At 37.8% G+C, this 17,576-nt stretch overlaps 1 pseudogene; it reads left to right on the top strand.

The window, feature by feature from the left end:
* The first annotated feature begins 15,480 nt into the window (after window positions 1-15,480).
* On the top strand, window positions 15,481-16,437 carry OR5BB18P (olfactory receptor family 5 subfamily BB member 18, pseudogene; annotated as a pseudogene).
* Window positions 16,438-17,576: the final 1,139 nt, after the last annotated feature.

A 17,576-nucleotide genomic window follows, 5' to 3' on the forward strand; every position in this document is an offset into this window, starting at 1 on the left:
TCTTTCCCTGTGCAGGAGTGTTTGCCACTGCTGAGTAGTTCAGCCCATGCAGTGTTATCTTGAAGAGGGTGGTGCTGGGGAAGCTCCTTTTAGTGTCTCCACTGTGACCAGCTCACACTTTTTTTCTGCTCCAGTTGTGAACTGGCTTTCCATTTCAGGAAGACTGGGCTTCAACAAAGTCTCTCTCATTCATGGTTGTCATCACACTCTCCAGGCGTTATGTGGCCATAATCAAGATGGTTTTAGGAAGGTTTATTGGCTCCTTCTGGTTCTGCATCCCATACAAAGATCTGTCTGCCTATTACTGGATGCACAGGTGGGTGAGATTCCTCCTGGACCCGTGGCATTTAGTGCTAGATATTACAACTTCCACAAAGGCATTTGTTGGTGGATGGATGTCAAATTCATTGTTACAAAAATGGAACAAAAAGAAGGACAATAACAGGACAATAAATAACAAGTGTTGGATTACTATTGCCACTCCTTCCCCTCATAAATTTTAATCTCATCCATCTACTTATGTGGATTTGCAGCCTACATATTGTCATTATTGTGACTTCAAAAAACACCAAGTCAACATTTTTATCAAAGGAGATTCTGGGTTGGTGTCACCCCCAAAGTGTTTGACAGATGTCATATGAATCATTTCTGAAGCAATACATTTTAAACATAAGAATCATAGATTCCTAGAGATAACTTTTAAAGAAACACGAACTTAAGATGAAAAATATCACTGGGCACACAAATAAACAGGGCGCTTGAATAAGAGGCAGCGATATCATTAAACTATGGAATCAGACTTGCAAAACTATGTATTTGAATTATAGATAATAATAATTTAAATAAGTATGTTGAATATGTTTAAATAAAGGATGCTATGGAAAGTATGATGAAACAATAAAGGACTAACCAAACTGACTCTTTGGGAAAGGAACAAAATGGAAACTCTTGAGAGAAAATCAAATATTATAATTGAAATTTGAAATTAATGGATGAATTAAACAGCCAATTAGCACAACTTATGATAGAATGAATTTACTAGAAGAGACATCTATTAAAAATTAAACTGAATGCAGTAGAGAAACAAAAATAATGAATGTTTCACTGATGTGGAGAGCAGAGCAAGAATACATCTAATTGGTATTCCAGAGACATAGAACAGAAATATAGAGGCAATTTTCAGAATGCTATCGTTGTTTAGTACATAGCACACAAGGCTTATGGTTACCATATTGAATGAATGGACCTTAGAGGAAGCGGTGAATATGTCCACAAGTAGAGGGAGAATAACAGTATACACCGAAGCTGCTCAATAAATCTTTTCGTTGTCTTGATTTTTGGTTATGATGAGGAAGAATGCAATTTTCTTCACTGTTCTCACAAGATTATGCCTCCACTCAGTCTCATTGCGGAGAGCCACACCTAGGTCTGAGATGGTGAATGCATAGTCTGTCTGCTACCAGCTCTCCTTCTGTACTGATGGCAGACATCTTGAATTTATTTTCTAATGAATCTCTTCCTTACTTCAGAATTCTTCTCAAAACAGTGCACCATGAAGCAATGAGTGATCAGATTTTGGGAAATGATCCCTTTTAACTTATTTCTCAGACTTACCTTATGCTTCTATGGGAATTTTCTCTTTGCACTCATTTTTGGAACTAGGAGACTGGGAAATGGTTAGAAATAAGGAAAATATTCTTGTCGGCTAATGCTGACAAATATTTATAGTGCATAGACATAGACATAAGTTACTTCATTAATTCCACAGCCCGTTTTAAGGGAAATCTCCAAGACTTCTACATTTACCTGTATACACAACTCTCACACTACATTTGACATCTATTTTCTAGCTTTCACAGCTTCCCATGATTTTCTTTGTAGTTTGAGTTCATCTGAACAAAAATGTGTTTGTGGTGGGAGGTGTTCTAATGACCATCTGGAGAGATGCCAGCTATAGCATCTCGAAGGGGGCAAACAGTGCCCAATGAAAAATATTGGTTTTGTTATTTACCATTTGGCCTGAACACTTAGTGTTTACCTTCCCTAGACTGGCTTCAATGAGAAAACAGAAAGAACTTCCAGAAATCCCGCCTGAGTCTCTTAATCCCCATGTCCATTGCCTAAACATCCAAACTCCTACTTGAGTTCAAGTCATTTTACTATGTAGGAGAAGCCATGAACCTAGGAACTGTGAATAGAATCAACGGTGATTGAGAATCTAATAAAACCACACGCGACAGTGGAAGTGGTGGCTGTTTGCAGGGTAGAGGGTCAAGAGTTTCCAATAGATTTTCAAAAGTATCCATGACCCAAAGAATATCAAGAATCATTGTCCTAGACAGTTTGACTCATGAATATCTCTGATTCACAGAAACAAAAATTGGCACTTGCAAGAAAGGGAGCATAATGGCTCTTACAGCGTTGTCGTGTCTAACTTCTCAGAAGCCTTCCTAGAGTCAAAAGTTGGTTAAGTCACATCCATTTCCAACGTGCTTCTTGGTTTGTGTCTATACCCACCAACCCATTGCACTATTCTTATATCTCTCCAAGAGTTATGAAAGCAGAAAGACAGTTATGGAATTGTCCACCTTCCCTAATTATAGATTATTTGAATATTAATTCCCAAGGAAATTTTAAAGAGCATCTACTCCATCATCCTCCTTTGACATATGAGGCCCAGGATGATTCAGGGGCTTCTTGAGGCATTGAGTTAATATTAGAGTGATTCCTGAGCAGAATCATTCTGTTTCACCATATAGAGTGATGACAGTATTTTCTTAATTTAGGCTATTTCCAATTTTCATATACTACTTAAATATGAAATGGAAAAACATGAAATTCAGACATTTTAGGAGACAATGTACAAATGATGTCCATTACTCTCCTTTGAGCCCAAAGAGAGAATGATAGTATTTATCCAAAAGAAGTTTTCTATTAAGGATGGTGATTATACATGGACATATGCAGAGATTACACAAGGTTAGCTCAACTTTATGATTCAAGGTTGTATAGCTAGTCACCTGCTTTCCTGGAAAAATGAAGAGTATTTCTTTGTGTTTTTTGAGGATGAAAACATTTCCTTATCTCATCTTTTTCTCAGCAGATGATATCAAGCAAGTCCATGTAAGCAGATAGAAATCACTCATCTGTGGTCATGTTTGTTCTTCTGGGACTCTAAGATGAAAAAGAGGTGCAGCTTGTCCTCTTCCCAATCTTTCTAGGTATCTATCTTGTGACCCTAATCTGGAATCTGGGTGTCATCATCCTAATCAAGATGGACTCACACCTGCACGCACCTATGTACATTTTCTCAGTTTCCTGTCATTTATAGACATTTGCTATTCTTCCACCTACCCAAGGATGTTTTCAGACTTCTTTTTTTTTAATTGCAGTAACATTGGATTATAACATTATATAGCTTTCGGATGTACATAGTAATATATTTTGAATTCTGTGTAGATTACATCATGTTCACCACCCAGAAATTAATTATAGTCCATCCCCTCACATCTGAGCCTAGTCACCCCTTTTGCCCTCCCCCCCTTCCCCATGGTAACTACCAATCTAATCTCCATTGCTATGTGTTTGTCATTGTTTTTATCTTCTACCATCCCCTCACATCTGAGCCTAGTCACCCCTTTTGCCCTCCCCCCCTTCCCCATGGTAACTACCAATCTAATCTCCATTGCTATGTGTTTGTCATTGTTTTTATCTTCTACTTATGAGTGAGATCATACGGTATTTGACTTTCTCCCTCTGACTATTTTCACTCAGCATAGTACCCTCAAGGACCATCCATGTTATCACAAATGGCCAGATTTCATCATTTCTTATGGCTGAGTAGTACTCCATTGTGTATAAATACCACATATTCTTTATCCTTTTGCCCCTTGATGGGCACCTAGGTCACTTCCAAGTCTTGGCTATTGTGTATAATGCTGCAATGAACATAGGGGTTCATGTCTCTTCATGCCTTTGTGTTTTCAAGTTCTTTTAAATGTCCAAAATTAAAGATAAAGAGAGAATCCTAAAAGCAGCAAGAGAAAGGCCACAAGTGACATACAAAGGAAAGCCCATAAGGCTGTCTGCAGACTTCTCAGCCGAGACCCTACAGGCGAGAAGAGAAGGGCACGATGTATTTAAATTGCTAAAAGGAAAAAATCTACAGCCAAAAATACTCTATCCATCAAGGTTGTCATTCAGAATGGAAGGAGAGATAAAGAGCTTCCCAGACGAGCATAAATTAAAGGAGTTTATCACCAAGAAACCAGTTCTACAAGAAATGCTAAAGGGACTTATTTAAGTGGGAAAGCGATGACCACAAATAGAGATAAACAAATTATCAAAAAAACAACAAAAAAAAACAAACTTCTTAAAGGTTGGAAAAACAATTTCATTCATTGGCTGTACCACCCAGTATTTTGCTGGGTCCTGGGTGGAAAAGACTGAGTACTGCCTCTTGGCTGCTGTGGCCTATAACATATGTTGCTATTGGTAGGCCTCTGCAGTACCCAGCCATCATGGCTCCTGGTGTCTGTGGGAAGATAGCTGCTGGGGTCTATGGGAGTCATGTCCTTGGTAGCTATTTCAAACAATTACTTGAATTCTTCTCTACTACTGTGGGCCCAATATTATTCCAAATTTCTTCTGTGACACACTCCAGATTATTAACTTGTCTTGCTCCAAACCCTTCATAAGCTAAATGATTCTATTTCTGGTATGTATTTTCATTGAGTTCAATTCTCTCCTACTTATCATCTTATCATATGGATTCATCGCAGCTTTCATCCTGAAAATATCTTCTATCAGAGGCAGAGCCAGGGCCTTCAAAGCCTGTGCCTCCCACCTGGCAGCTGTGACAATCTATTATGGCACAAGCCTCTCCAAGCTCTAGCCACTTCTAGAAGCTGGACAAGGTGCTGTCAGTGTTCTATGTTACCTTTATCCTCATGTTAAACCCTCTTATTTATAGTATGAGGGACAAGGAAATCAAACAGGTGCTTAAGAGGGTGGTAAAAAGGCTAACACTTTTACCTCAGTATGAACAATATTTGTGCAGGAGTTCTTTTCCCTGTAGGGTGACAAGGAAAAGAATATGTATGTGACTTTTTGTAGGTCACAAGATCACTAGGTAGAGAGAAGTGAAAACCTGGCTCCTTGATTCCTGGTGCCATTATGTTTAGCTGTCACCACCAAGTGATCTTTTGGGGCAGTGTCACCAACACTGAATTCACTTTAAATGGCCTTTGTCCTTGATGAGACCAAGATATCTAAAACCCTATGTTTTGAGAATTTAGGTTCTGAAAAATACTATATGTAGAGAAATGACAAGAACCTAGGAAGCCTCACAGATAGTTTTTTCCTCATTGATTTTCTTTATTTCTTTTATTTACTTTTAATTGTGAAGCATTTATTTGTATTTCAGTAAAATAAAATAATCTGTAAAATTTGGTATGTAAAAATTAAAGACAAATTTTTTTGGAAATTATTATATTGCCGGTCATTCTTGCACTGGGGCAACATCCAGGTGTGAATTTTCCTGTCAGGGACAGGTTACCCTCATCCAAGGTTTCAGAGCAGATCACTGGCACACATGCCAGTGCCAGAACCCAGAGGCTGTGGCCCTGCCCCGTAGGAAATCATGCCATGTGTGCCTCACAGGGCTGCTGTGATTATTGATTCTGATCAGGCAGTTGAGAAAATGCGTGTATGCATATATCTAAAATGAAAGTGCTTTGTAAACATTGAAGTGTCCACAAGTCTAATTTATTGTTATCAAGCTATACTACCAGCAAGCTGTGTCATCTTTGGCACATCTCTTAGCTCCTCTGGCTTCAAGTTCCTCACTTGAAAACGATGGTATTGAACTAGAAGATCTCTAGGTCTTTTCCAGCTCACATGACTCTAAGTTTGTTATAAGAAAAGCTATAATTATGCGGTAGTAATAGGATCATAGGGAAGTGGGGAATTGAATCAGAAGGGACATGGTAAATTGAGGCATGAAATTATCAGGGAAAAAACTCCACGACAACCGTGACACCAGAGAACAAGTATCTGGAGAATTTTCTCCCTCTAATTGTTCTTTCTCCTTTCAGCTCTGCCCGAGTAACACATTTAAGAGGATCCCTAGTTGTGGCCATCTGTCTGGCTGTGAGCAGACAGCCAATTTCATGGCCAAAAGCATCCATCTTGGAGTGCAATAAGAACACTCGGAAAATTCCTTTGAAAAAGAGCTAAGCAATTTCAACCTTTGGCAAGAACTGTTTCTTCCTGGAGGGTCTGGAGGAAGGTGAGAGGGTTTGCTTTATAGAAAACAGTGGTCTGTGCTTTCTCAATATCCATGTAATTCTTCCAATAAGATCTAAGTGGAACAAGGTTTGTGGTCCTCAGTCGCTCTCATTTTTAGCTCCTCCCTCTCTTACTTCTACACCCTTCCTCAGATCCTTTCTCTTTACTCAAATTCTCTAAACTTCAGTGGAAATAATCATCTCTAATCTAAAATGTCAGCATTACTCTGGGGTGAGGGGTGGATTTTGAGTTCTAGCTCTGCAATTTCTCAATGATGTTATCCCACTGTTAAATTCTGTTTTCACCTGCAAAATTTGGATAATAGGATTATCTAGCATCTAATGCGACAATGTCTATAAAGCCAAACACACTGTAGAAGTTAATAATTGAGCACTGAATAAAAAATAATAATTTGCTCAATTTTGGGGGATTTAACTAAGATCAAAACATGCTTTTCTAAGGATGCTCACTCTAGGCACTTTTATCCAATATAATGTTGGAAGTTTTAACCAGAGCAATTAAGGAAGAAAAGGAAATAAAAGGTATCCAAATTGGAAAGGAAAGAGTAAAACTGTCACCGTTTGCAGTGACATGATTTTACAACAGAAGACACTAAAGAATCCATCAAAAAAGTATTAGAAATGAAAAACGAGTACAGCGAAGTTGAAGAGTACAAAAGCAACATAAAAATTCAGTTGCATTTCTATACACTAACAATAAACTTGCAGAGAGAAAAATCAAAAATAAAATCTCATTTACAATTGCAACAAAACAAAAACATACCTAGAAATAAATTTAACTGAGGAAGATATTTTTGAAAGAAATTGATGAAGCCACAAAGAAATGGAAAGCTATTACATGCTCATGGATAACAACTGATTTCTGAATGCTGATTTTATATCCTACAACTTTATTGAATTCATTGATTACTTCCAACAGTGTTTCGGTTGAGTCTTTAGGATTTTTCTATATATAAGTTCGCGCACTCTGCAAATAATGACAATTTTACTTCTTCCTTCCCAATTTGGATGTCTACTATTTCCTTATATTGCTTCATAGTATTAGTTAAGACTATCAGTTCTACGTTGAATGAGGGTGGTGAGAGTGAGTATCCTTGTCTTGTTCCTGATGTTAGAGGAAAGCTTTCAGTTATTCACCATTGAATATAATGTTAGCCATGGATTTGTTTATGTGGCCTTTATTATGTTGAGGTATGTTCCTTCCACATCCTATTTTTTGGGGTTTCAATCATGAAAGGAACGTTCTATTTTGTCCTATACTTTCTTTTCATCTATTGAAATGATAATATGAATTTAATCTTTCATTCTATTAATATGGTGTATCACATTTACTAATTTGTGCATGTTGAAGCATCCTTCCATCCCAGGGATAAATCCCAGTTGGTCAAGTGGTGTAATCCTTTTACTATGTTGTTGAATTCAGTTTACTAATATTTCATTGGGAATTTTTGCATCTATATTCATGATGGATATTGGTCCATAGTTTTCTTTTCTTGTGGTGTCCTTATCTGACTTTGGTATCAGAGTTATGCTGGTGTCATAAAATATGATTGCAAGCTTTTCTTCTGGTTCAACTTTTTGGAAGAGTTTGAGAAGGATTGGAACTAATTCTACTTTAAATATTTGGTAGAATTTGCCAGAGAAGTTATCTGGTTCTGGGGTTGTCAGTATTAGGTTTTTCATTACTGATTCAATTTTCTTAATCACTATTGTTGTATTCAGATTTTCTACTTTTTCCTGATTCAGTCTTAGTAGGATGTATCTTTCTAGGAAATTACTTATTTTTTCTAGGCTATTCAATTAGTTGGCATATAATTGTTCATGGTAGTCTCATGATCTTATATATTTCTGTAATATCACATGCAATGTCACTTCTTTCATTTCTGATTGTACATATTTGAGTATTCTGTCTTTTTTTCTTAGTCTCACTAAGGGTTTGTCAACTTTGTTCATCTTTTTGAAAGCCAGCTCTTAACTTTGTTGATTTTTTTCTATTGTTTTTATAGTCTCTTTTTCATATTTCCACTCTAATTTTTGTAATTTATTTTCTTATACTTACTTTAGGCTTATTTTTTTCTTATTTTCTATTTCCTTGAGGTGTAAATTTGGGTTGTTATTGAGAGTCTTCTATTTTCTTAACCCATGCATTTATTGCTATAAACTTCCCTGTCAGAACTGCTTTTGTAGCATCCCACTGATTTTGGTGGGTTATGTTTCCATTTTCATTTATTTCAAGATATTTTTGATTTCTCTTTTGATTTCTCTGTTGATTTCTCATTTGACCCATTTGTTGGTCAGAAGCGTGTTTAGTTTTCACATATTTGTAGATTTTCCAGCTTTCTTCTTGTGAATTTCTAGTTTCACACCAATCTTTTCAGAAAAGATACGTGGTATGATTTCAATCTTAAATTTGCCACCACGTGTTTTGTGTCCTGTCATATGATCTACCCTAGAGATATTCTGTGTGCACTTCAGGAGAATGTGTATTCTGCTGCTATTGAATAATGTGTTCCATAAATGTCTAAGTCCATTTGTTCTAATGTGATTCAAGTCCAATGTTTCCCGGTTTTTGCTGAGGAAGAATCGCCCTGAGCTAAATCTGTTGCCAATCATCCTCTTTTTTTGTATATGGGCTGTCACGACAGATGGCCACTGACAGATGGAGTGGTGTGTAGATCTGTCCATGCCTGGGAACCATAGCCAGGCCACCAAAGCAGAGCACACCAAACAACCACCAGGGCTCACCTCAAACATTTCTTTTTTGATTTTCTGTCTGGATGATCTATTCTTGAAAGTGGAGTACTAAAGCCCTCTACTATTATTGTGTTGTTGTCTATTTCTCCCTTTAGATTTGTATTTGCTTAATATATTTATGTGCTCTCTTTTGGGTGAATATAGGTTTATGTTTATTATGTATTCTTGATGAATTGACCCCTTTATCATTATATAATGACCTTCTTTGTCTCTTGTTTCTATATTTGGCTTTAAGTCTATTTTGTCTGATATAAATATAGCTATTTCTGCTTTCTTTTGGTTTCCCCTTGTGTGGAATATCTTTTTACATCCCTTCACTTTGAGCCTATGTGTGTCTTAAAGCTGTAGTGTTTCTCTTGTTGGCAGCATATAGTTGAATCTTATTCTTTGTTGTTGTTGTTGTTGTTGTTGTTTTCTGCTTTATCTCCCAAAATCCCCCCGGTACATAGTTGTATATCTTAGTTACAGGTCCTTCTAGTTGCGGCATGTGGGACACCACCTCAACATGGCCTGATGAGCGGTCCCATGTCCACACCCAGGATCCGAACCAGTGAAACCCTGGGCCGCCATAGCAGGGTGCGCAAATTTGACCACTCAGCCACAGGGCTGACCCTGAGTCTTATTCTTTTATCTATCCAGTAGTCTGCCTTTTGATTGGTGAATTCAATCCATTTACATTTAGATAGACTATTGATATGTAAGGACTTACTAATGTCCTATTATTAATTGCTTTCTGGATGTTTTATATTTCCACTGTTTATTTTTCCCCTGTTTCTGCCTACGTTTGTACATTAGTGATTTTTCGTGGTTGTATGCTGTTACTTCTTTCTTTGTCTTTTGTGAATGTACTCTAGGTTTTTGCTTTGTGGTTACCATGAGGCTTATATAAAAATCTCATAGAGAAAGCAGTCCATTTTAAGTTGATGGCAACTTAACTTCGATTGTCTACAAAAGCTGTACCATTTTAATCCCCCCCTTTTTTTCTCTCTTTTTTTTGAGGAAGATTAGCCCTAAGCTAACTACTGCCAGTCCTCCTCTTTTTGCTGAGGACACCTGGCCCTGAGCTAACATCCGTGCCCATCTTCCTCTACTTTATATGTGGGACGTCTACCACAGCATGGCTTGACAAGCAGTGCCATGTCCACACCTGGGATCCGAACTGGCGAACCCCGGGCCGCCAAGAAGCAGAACGTGCGAACTTAACTGCTGTGCCACCAGGGAGCCCCTTTTATATTATTTAATACCATTGTTTACCTCCTTTTATATTGAGTATTCTTTAAAAATTATAGTAGTTATAATTATTTTTAATACACTTTTAAGCTTTATACTATAGTGAAGTGGTCAACATACCATCCTTTTACAGAATTAGAGTTTTATAATCTGGCTATATATTTATATTATCATTGTTTTGTATACTTTCATATGTTTTTGTGACACTGATTAATGTCTTTTTTATTTCACCTTGAAAAAATCCTTTCAGCATTTTTTTGCAAGACAGGTGCAATAGTGATGAACAATCTCAGCTTTTTTGTTTCTGGGGAAGTCTTTTTTTCTCTTTCATATCTTAAGTATAACTTTGCTGGATAGAGTATTTTTGGCTGGCAATTTTTTCTTTCAACTCTGAATATGTCATTCCACTCTCTCCTGGCCAATAGGGTGTCTGCTGAGTAAACTACTGATAGCTTAATGGGGGTTCCTTTGTAGGTTACAATGTTTTTCTCTTATTGTTTTTAGGATTCTCTATGTTTGATTTTTCACAGTTTTATTACAAAGTGTCTTGATGAAGGTCTTTTGACGTGAGATAATAGGTTAACCTGTTAGCTTCATGAACTGGATATCCAGTGTCTCCCCATGTTTTAGAGGTTTTTGGAATTATTTAATTAATTTTCTACCCCCTTCTGTTTCTTTTCTCTTTCTCAACCCCAATTATCCTAATTTTGTTTTGATGGAATCTCATAGATCATGTAGGCTTTCTTTGCACTTTTTCATTCTTTTTTTTTCCTCTGCCCTGACTGGGTTATTTCAAATTTTTGGTCCTCTAGCATAACTTATCTGTCTTCCATTTGCTCCACTCTACCACAAATGCTCACTATTGCAGTTTTCATTTTATTCACTGAATTCTTCAGCTGCAGAATTACTGTTGTGTTCCTTTTTATAATTGCTAACCCTTTGGTAAGTATCTCCTTTTGTTCATTTTTTTCTGATCTCAATAAATTGGTTTTCTGAGTTTTCTTACAGTTCATTGAATTTTTTCAAAAGAGCTATTTAAAATCTTTATCAAATAGGTCTCAAAATTCTGTGCCTTGGAGCTTGATTCTTGGAGAATCATTGTTAACTTTAGTGATGGCATGTTTTCTTTATATTTCATGTTTTTTGTAAGTTTGCACTGCTGCTTAAGCATTTGAGGCAGCAGACATCTCCTTAAAGCTTGCTAGTTAACTTCAGATAGGGTATACTGTCATTGGTAGTGTTATATATGAGGTTTTCTCTCCTTTGTATGGGTAAATCTGCCCCACCCTTCTTCCTCTCTCTCGTAACAAAATTCTTAAGCTAACGTGTCTTTTCTGTTCTTATTACTCACCAGGCTGGCTATCTGAAGTCTCTTTTTTGTTTTCCAGAATGTGACGCTACAGCTGATGTTTTTGGTTTCTCTCTTACGCACAGACTCAAGTCTATTTTTCTGAGAGCAATCAGTTTACCAGATTTACTCTCACTGCTACCCATGGAAATGTGCACAAAAGCCAGTTGTAGAGTAGGGAGAAGTGTGGGTTTAGCACTGGGAGGTTGGGATTTGTGATGGATCCAGTCAGGAGATCCTGCATAAGGTACTCCTGGAGGCTCATATTTAAACTTTCTGCTGAAATCCTGAATGCAATCAGCACAAACTGTGTAACATTATTGCCCTTTAATATTCTTACCTGCTTCTTTCCTGATCTTCCTTCTCCCTCCTGTCATGTACTACCATTCCCAGTAGTCTAGGTACTTCTGGAGAGAAATGGGTTTCTCCAGCTGCGACTAGCACTACTGGGGTAGCTGGGTACTCCCTCACTGCTATTTTTCACTGTGGAAGTGTTCACCACTGCTAAAGTTTATCTTGCACAGTGTGCCTTGAGAGGGGTGGTGCTGGCACAGCTCCTTTCATTGTCTTCACTGTGACCAAACTCACGTGTTTTTTCTGCTCCATTATGGTGCTGGAATCCCTTCTTCGCAGGGCTGGGCTTCGTTGCTGAGAGACAAAGTCTGTCTCATTCACGGTTGTCTGCCCAAGTCTTCAGCACTCTCCAGGCTTTACCTGACTGTGGCCAAGATAGGTTGGGGCAATTTTGCTGAGTCCTGATGATTCTGAGGTCTGTCTGCTTAGTATTGGATTTTCAGGTGGGTGAGAGTCCTCCTGTGCCTCTTGGTGCATGGTGCTGGATACTCCAACTCACAAAGGTGCTTTTGTTTGTGGATGGATATCCAATTCATTGTTACAAAAGCAAAACAAAATCAGAGAATGTCTTTCTCTGCTAAAATGCTGATGTCACTCCTTTCTTGGATCATTTTACTCTCATCCATCTACTTATAGAAATACGCCATGTAAATATCATCATGATTATGACCTCAAAAACACCAAGTCAAAATTTTTTGTTTAAAGGGATTCTGGGTTGGTGTTGCCTTCAAAGCATCTGGCAAGTGACATAAATCATTTTTGGAAAAACAGATTTTAAACTCAAGCATTATGAATTCCCACAGATAAATTTTAAAGAAACATGTACTTAAGATGCCAGGGGCCGGCCCCATGGCCAAGTGGTTAAGTTCATGCTCTCCACTTCAGCTGCCCAGGGTTTCACTGGTTCTGATCCTGGGCACAGTCATGGCACTACTCATCAAGCAATGCTAAGGCAGTGTCCCACATAGCACAACCAGAGGTGCTCAAAACTAGAATATACAGCTGTGTACTGGGGGTGCTGTGGGGAGAAGAAGAAGACAAAGAAAAAAAGGAAGCTTGGCAACAGATGTTAGCTCAGGTGCCAATCCATAGGGAAAAAAAAGATATAAAAATTACTAAAGATACAAATAAACAGGTCACCTTAACTAAAGTCAGCAATAACATCCAACTATAGAATGATGCATGCAAAACCATGTATTTCTATTATTAGAAAATAATAATTTTAATAAGTAAATTAAAAATGTTTAAATAAAGGATGCTATGGAAAATGTGATGAAAGAGTGAGACTATCAAAGCTGACCATTTGAGTAATGAAGAAAATAGATCCGTTAGAGAGAAAATAAAATATTATGATTGAAATTTGAAGTTCAATGGATGACTTAGGCAATTCGCACAACTTACAATAGAATGAACTTACTGGAAGATAGATCTGTAAAAATTAAACAGAACACAGTAGAGACATACAAATAATGAATGTTTCAGTGATGTGGGTGGTAGAGGAAGAAGTTTCAACACACCTCTAGTTGGGGTTACAGAGGAATATAATACAAATATGGAGGCAATTTTCATTGTACTATCTGCGTTTAGTAGACAGCACGTGAGGCTTAAGATTACCATATTGAATGAGTAGACATTACAGGAAGCTATGAATTTATCCATGAGTAGAAGGAGAAGAACAGCACATATTGTAACTGCTCAATAAATCTTTTTGTCGTCATGACTGTTGGCTAAGATGGTGATGGTGATGATGATGAAGAATACAATTTTTTGCTCTGTCCTCACAAAACTCTCCCTCCATTCAGTCTCTCTGTGGACAGAACCACATCTACGTCTAGGTTGGTAAATACATAGTCTATCTGCTCCCATTTCTTCTTCTATGTTGATGGAAAATATCTTGATTTTCTTTTCTAATTAATCTCTTCATTCCTTCAGAATTTTTCTCAAAACAGTGCACCATGAAACAATGACTGATTTGATCTTAGGAAATTCATACTTCTACATTACTTCTCAGTCTACAGCCTTATGCTTCTATGGGGATTTTTTTTTCTTTTCAATAATTTTTGGAACTAGGAGGTTAGGAAATGTTTTTGGAGAAGGAAGACATTATGGATGGCTAATGTTGACACATGTTTATAGTTCACAGACATAGCTTATTCCATTAATGTCACAGCCTTTCTCCAGTGAAATCTCCAAGACTTCTAATTTTATCCATGTACACAACTCCCAGGCAATATTTGATATCTATTTTCTACCTTTCACAGCTTCCCATTATTTTCCTTCTAGTTAGAGTTCATCTGAATAAAAATGTGTATGTGTTGGGAGATGTTCTAATAATTATCTGAAGAGATGACTGCTATTGCATCTTGAAGAGGGTATACAGTGCCTGAGGCAAAAATATTTTTTGGGCTGTTTATCATTTGGCCTGAAGACTTAGTGCTTGCCTTCCCTGGACTGGCTCCAATAAGAAAAAGAGAAAGAACTTCCAGAAATCCTGCGTCTGCTTCCTAATCTCCATATCCATTCCTAAACATCTCAACTCTTACATGAGATCAAGTCACTTTTATTTGTAGAAGTCCTTTACCTGGGAATCATGAATAGACTGGAGTGTGATTGAGAATCCAATAAAACCACATGTAAAGGTGGTAAGTAGTTGCAGTGTCCTGGATACTGTGCCTAAAGTTTCCAACATTTTCATAAGTATCACTGACCCGAAGAAGATCAAGAATCACTATCCTACACAGTTTAACTTATAAGTATCTCTGATTTGAGGAAATAAAAATCTTCATCTGCAATGATGGGTGCATAATGACCCTTACAACCTTGTCTTATCTAACTTCTCTGAGCCTTCTTAGCGTCATTAAGAAGTGTAAGTCACATCTATTTCCAAACTGCCTCTTGGTATGTGACTCTTCCCACCATATCATTGCATTATTCTTATGTCTCTTGAGGCATTATGAGAGCAGAAAGGCAGTTACAGAATTGTCCACCTTCCTGATTACATTAATTGAATATTAGTTCCCAAGGAGATTTTAAAGAGCCCCTACTTTGTCATCACTTAACTATAAGGTCCAGCATGATTCAGGGACTTTTTCAAGCACTGAATTAAATTCAGAGCCAGGACTTATCATACTCCTTCTGTTTCACAATATAGAGATCTGGCAGCATTTTCCTACCTTACTCTATTTCTAATTCTCATATATTTGTAAAATTGTAAGGGAAAAACATGCAATTAAGACATTTTAGGAGATAATGTACTAATCATGTTCATTTACTGTGTTTTGCCCCCAAAGGAAAATGACTATTTATGCAAGAAAACTTTTAGTTAAGTTTGGTGAATATACATAAAAGACACAGATTAATTCAACACTGATGATTTAAGATGTATATTTAGTGAGCTGTGTGACTGGGAAGAAATGAAAACACTTTTTTTGAGTTTTTTGAAAATGAATCCATTTCCTTCTTTCAACTTTTTCTCAGCAGATCTCAACAAGCAGGACCATGGAAGAAAATAGAAATCACACTTCCGTGGCCGTGTTTGTTCTCCTGGGACTCTCAGATGAAAAAGAGCTGCAACTTATCTTCTTCCCAGTCTTCCTAGGGATCTACCTTGTGACCCTCCTCTGGAACCTGGGTCTCATCATCCTAATCAGGATGGACTCCCACCTGCACACACCTATGTACTTCTTTCTCAGTTTCCTGTCATTTATAGACATCTGCTATTCTTCTTCCACCAGCCCAAGGATGCTTTCAGACTTCCTAAAAGAGGAAAAAATGATTTCATTCATTGCCTGTGCCACCCAGTATTTTGTTGCATCCTGGATGTGTCTGACGGAGTGCTGTCTCTTGGCTGCCATGGCCTATGACAGATATGTTGCTATTGGTAGGCCTCTGCAGTACTCAGCGGTCATGGCTCCTGGCCTCTGTCAGAAGATGGTTGCTGGGGCCTGTGGGAGTGGTTTCCTTAGTAGCTTAGCGGAAACAATCCCTTGCTTTCATCTCTACTACTGTGGGCCCAATATCATTCCAAATTTCTTCTGTGACATAACCCACATCATATCCTTGTCTTGCTCCAATCCCTTCATCAGCCAAATGATTCTTTTTCTGGTAGCTTTTTTTATTGGGTTCGGTTCTTTTCTTGTTATTCTCTTGTCCTATAGTTTCATTGCAGCTTCCATCCTGAAAATATCCTCCATAAAAGGTAGTGCCAAGGCCTTCAATACCTGTGCCTCCCACTTGGTAGTTGTGACAATCTTCTACGGAACAGGCCTCTCAGTGTACATGCATCCTAACTCTGGTCACTCTGAGAAACAAGACAAGGTTCTGTCAGTGTTCTATGTTATCCTTATCCCCATGTTAAACCCTCTTTTCTATAGTCTGAGGAACAAGGAGATCAAAGAGGCCCTCAAGAGAGTGATAAAGAGGGCAAAACATTTACTTCAGTAAGAACATATTTGAGCAGGTGTTACCCTAAGAAGGAAAACAGTGGTAAGAACATTCAAGTAAACTTTTGTAGGTCACAAGACTAAGTATAGAGAAGTGAAAACCTGACTCCTTGATTTCTGTTGCCATTATATTTAGCTTCCACCAGCAAGTGATCTGTCTGAGGCAATGTCATCAACATGGAAATCAGTTTGCTAGACCCAAGTAGATGAAAAGCTTTCTTTTGAGAACACAGCTTCCAATAGCTGTTATCACTATTGCAGACAAATGACAAGACCCTAGGAAGTCATGCACATGATTCTTTCCTCTACAGTTTTTATGATTGCTTTTATTTATTTTCAATTTTTCAGCATTATTTATATTTCTATAAAAAGAAAATAAAATAATGTATAAATTTTTATGTATGAAAGTTAAAAATAATTTAAAGTGAATACTTTATCATCTTAATTCTAAACAGAGAGAGAGAAAGTCAGCATTAGAGAGAGGGATACAGAAAGAGAAAGCTGGAAAGAGAGAAAGAAACAGAGAGGGACACATACACAGAGAGAAAGAGAGGAGAGAGAAAGGGAAGAGAGGGAAAGAGAGAGGCTGGAAGGTTAAGGCAGGAGAGTAGACAACAGGAGAGGAGAGGGAGAAGGATTGGTCTGGCTTTATTTCCAAATAATCTTGTTCCATTTATATTACTCTTCGAAATTTCTTGTGAAGTAAATTGTGAAAAACAGTTGGGAGAAAGGAATGGTAGAAAGAAGGGGCTTTTTTTTTTTTCCTGAAGAAGATTCACCCTGATCTAACATTCATTACCAGCCTTCTTCATTTTTTGCTTGAGGAAGATTAGTCCTGAGCTAGCATCTGTGCCAGTCTTTCTCTATTTTGTGTGTGGGCTGCCGCCTCAGAACAGCTGATGAGCAGTATGCCCATGCCCAGGATCCAAACACGTGAACCTGGGCTGCAATGTAGAATGCACAGAACTTAAGCATTATGCCACTGGGCTGGCTCCCAGAAGGGGCAATTTTAAGGTCAAGAGTTGGGGAGAGTCTCAGAGGCTAGAAAGAAGTCAAAGGCATCAATTTCTGGTCATAGGTAGCCTAGAGCAAGCTTCATGGTAGCTTCCAAAGATCATGCAAGACTAAGAAACGAAGGCT

Source organism: Equus caballus, chromosome 12, assembly GCF_041296265.1.
Source record: "Equus caballus isolate H_3958 breed thoroughbred chromosome 12, TB-T2T, whole genome shotgun sequence".
NCBI lineage: Eukaryota > Metazoa > Chordata > Mammalia > Perissodactyla > Equidae > Equus > Equus caballus.